General features: G+C 35.0%; 2 pseudogenes; one reads left to right on the top strand and one right to left on the bottom strand.

Annotated features, from left to right (window-relative positions):
• Positions 1-684: 684 nt before the first annotated feature.
• Positions 685-1469, bottom strand: LOC103270445 (annotated as a pseudogene).
• A 1151-nt stretch (positions 1470-2620) lies between these two features.
• LOC110596536 lies at positions 2621-3079 on the top strand (annotated as a pseudogene).
• Positions 3080-4049: the final 970 nt, after the last annotated feature.

The raw sequence follows: 4049 nt of genomic DNA, 5'->3' as shown, positions 1-4049 counted from the left end.
CAAAATGGATATAACAATATTTTAAAAATTAGTATCTTCTGATTTTAAAAGTAAGGGATACACCTTATAGAAAATTTGAAAAATGTTGAAATATGTAAATGAAATTAAGTTGTCTAGAATTCCATTATCCAAAAACAATCATAGTTAATATTTTTATATATTTCCTAGTCTTTTTCTATCAATTTTATTTTTATGTAGTTAAGTTCATAATGTACAAGAATTTTAAGTATAGTTAACAAAGGTTTAAGTGGATGGTGATACAGAGGGACTTGGTGAGATGGCATTTGCCACTCAAATTATTCAGTAGGTCTCAAAGGGGCAGAAAATAATAATAATATTCACTCATAAACCCATAAAAATATCTGTAGGTCTTAAGACCTGTGCTAAATTTCTACTAAAGTAAACCCTGACATGATTTCCATACCCTCCTCCATGGGTCTCAACCATTTACATAAGAATACTCCATACATAACACTTTCAGTACCACATTACAGTCCCCCCTAGGAGAAGGAAGATAATAGTTGTAGTCTGATTAAAAGTTTTTAATGTCTCACAATGAAAAATACATAATGGGCCTCTAACATTTTACACACTTGAATTTACATAAAAGAGGCTTAGAAAATAAAGCATGATTGATAATGTCTTAAATAAGTGCTAAAAGGTGTAACAGATATGGTCTTATATTATTACAGTTCCAAAGAATTTGTTAGCAAAACTTAAAACTTCAGTTGCACATAAAGTAATAAACCTTTACAATAGCTGATAAAAGAAAGTGGTGATGTAAGTTTACACACATTACTGAAGGCAAAGAGTTAAGAGCAGAGGCTAACTCCAGTTGGAATGTTGTCCAGTTCAGGCAGCTTCCTCCTCACTTGAACACTCATGACACATTGAATGAAGTCATCATATGGGAAATTCACAACGCCTTGCTGGGCAGTATCCCCTCTTCAAAAGCTGTCTGCAAGAACCCTTAGTTTGACGTAGCGGGCAGTATAGTCACCAAAGATGATCTTCCCATTACTGCTGTACCACTTTGCAAATGAATTCACAGACTGGGGACTCAACCTAAATCCCATTATTGTCAGGGCCTTCTGCAATCCTTGAAGATTCACTTTTCACTCCAATCGCTGTCAAAACTGATGAAGCCTTGTCTCCAGTCAGTCAGTATGCCAAGAGTTCTTTAAATTCATTGAAACCCATTGTGCTAGACATATCTCTATCCAGCATTGAAACCATAAGCCGACAAGTCTCCAGGTTAAAAGGTTTGTATCCTCCGGCAATGCCAGACTGTGTCAGACATCTCTGCAATTCATCAGAATCTATTTGCCTGTCCCTGTCCAACTACAGAAGCAAAGTAGCCATACAGAGGATCAATGTGTTTGTCCAGGAAACACGGACCCTCCAGGATCCCTTCCATACCATTCTAGGTAGTACCTGCTGCCAGTGCCAGGGTGCCGAGAAATTTTCATATGTTGTGTTTCTATTTTCATTCATTTCAAAACATTTTAAAATTTACACCTTAATTTCATTGCTTACCAAAAGATCATTCAGGAGCAGGTTTAATTTCTATATATTTGTACAGTTTGAGAGTGCCTCTTGGTATGATTTCTAGTTTTATTTCACTGTGGTCTGAGAAGATGCTTGATATGACTCCAATTTTTAAAAATTCATTGAGGTTTTTTTGTGGTCTAGCATATGATCTATTTTGGAGACTATTTCATGCATAGATGAAAATAATGTATATTTTGTGGTTGTAAGGTAGAATTTTCTATAAATGTCTATTAGGCCCATTTGCTATAGAGTCTAATTTATGTACAGAATTTTTTTGTTGATTTTTCTCCTTTGATGATCTGTCTAGTGCTGTCAGTGGGGTGCTGAAATTTCTCACTATTACTGTATTTCTCTTTTCTTAGGTCTAACAGTATTTGATTTATGAATCTGGGTGCTCTGCTTTTGGTTTGTATATATTTAGAATGATCACTTCTTCTAGTTGAATTTATTCTTTTATCATTATATAATGACCTTATTTGTCTTTTTTTACTGTTGTTTATTTAAAATCTGTTTTATTGCACATAAGTATAGCTACTCCTGCTGTTTTGATTTCTGCTTGTGTGAAATATCTTTTTCCACCCCTTTACTTTGAGTTAGTGAATGTCCTTACCTATTTTGTGGGGTTTTGTAAGCTGCATGTGGTTGGATCTTGATTTCTTATCTGTCCTGCCAGTTTATATCTTTTAAGTGGATCATTCAGTTCATTTACATTCATGGTTAATATTGATATGTGAGGTTTTGTTTCCATAATGGTGTTGTTACTTAGTTGCCTTATAATCTCAATTGTGTAGTTGCTTTATAAGATCAGTGCATTTTATACTTTCATGAACTTTTATGATGGTGAGTATCACCTTTTTATTTCCATGTTTAGAACTCCTTTGAACATTTTTCTTCCAGTACCAATGTAGTGATGAATTCCCTTAGTATTTGCCTATCTGGGAAAGAATTCATTTTTCTTTCGTTTATGAAGCTTAGGTTAGCAAGATACACAATTCTTGGCTGGCAGTTCTTTTCTTTAAGAAGACAAAATAGCTTTTAATCCACCATCTGCAGTGGGACCACTGCCAAGATGCAGATTTTCATGAAGACCCTTACAGGAAGACTATCACTTTCCATGCTGAACCCTTGAATACATTTGAAAATGTAAAGGTCAAGATCCAGGATGAGGAAGGAATTTCTAGTGATCAGCAAATCTTTGCTGGCAGGCAACTGGAAGATGAATGTACTCTGACTACAACATTCAAAAGGAGTCTACTCTTTATTTTGTGTTAAGACTTTGTGGTGTTGCTGAGAAAAGGAACAATAAGTCTTATACCACTCCCAAGAAGAATAAGTATAAGAGAAAGAAGGTTAAACTGACTGACCTGAAGTACTATGAGGTGAATGAGAATGGCAAAATGAGTTGCCTTTGTTGAGAGTCCCTTCAGAAGAATGTGGTGCTGGAGATTTTATGGCCAGCCACTTTGACAGACATTACTGTGGTAAATGTTGTCTGACTTATTGCTTCAACAAACCAGAAGACAGGTAATTGTGTATGAGTTAAGAAGAGACATGAACTAGCCAACTTTTTTTTTTTAAAGAAGACTGAAAATAGGAGTGTAGTCTCCTCTGTCATATAATGATTCTGCTGAGAAATCCATTGTTAGTCTGATGGAATTTCCTTTATAGGTGATTAGACATTTGTTTCTTGCTGCTTTTGGGATTTTTTTCCTTTTTGTTGACTTTGGGCAGTCCTGTTACTATATGCTTTGGTGATGCTCATCTTTCAAAGTATCTTCCAGGTGTTCTCTGAGGTTCTTGTGTATTAATGTCAACATCTCAAACAAGACCTGAATTATTCTCGCAAATAGGTTTTCCAAACTTTTAAACTTATAACTCATAGGTTTGTTCACGTTACATAATCCCATAATTCTTGAAGGCTTTGTTAATTATTAATTCCTTAACTTTAAAAAAATTAATTGGGTTAATTTGAAAGATATGTCTTCAAGTTTGAAATCTGTCTTCTGTGTGGTAGTCTATTGTTAAATCTTTCAACTGCAATTTGTAATTCCTTCAGTAAATTTTATATCCAGAAGTTTGGTATTAAAAAACAAACAAACAAAGTAGGTGGTATAACATTACCAGACTTCAAACTTTACTATAAAGCTACCATAATCAAAACAGCTTGGTATTGGTATAGGAACAGGCATGTAGACCAATGGAATAGAATTGAGATTCCAAAAGCAAAACCTCAATTTCTCAAGCAACTGATCTTCCACAAAGCCTCCACCACTTACCACTGGGGAGAGGAGAATCTATTCAGCAAATGGTGCTGGGAAAACTGCCTGACCACATGCAGAAGACTCAAACAAGACTCCTATCTATCCCCATACACAAGAATTAACTCTAAATGGATCAGAGACCTAAATGTAAAACCTCAAACCATAAGAACCTTAGAAAATGCAGGACACACCCTTATGGAAATTGGAACTGGCATTCAATTGTTGAACAAAACCCAA

This window comes from Carlito syrichta, unplaced genomic scaffold (assembly GCF_000164805.1).
Source record: "Carlito syrichta isolate Samal-C Ts95f unplaced genomic scaffold, Tarsius_syrichta-2.0.1 Scaffold309834, whole genome shotgun sequence".
In the NCBI taxonomy this organism is placed as follows: Eukaryota; Metazoa; Chordata; class Mammalia; order Primates; family Tarsiidae; genus Carlito; species Carlito syrichta.
The sequence above is the reverse complement of the archived record's forward strand: the minus strand, read 5'-3'. Positions and strand labels throughout refer to the sequence as shown.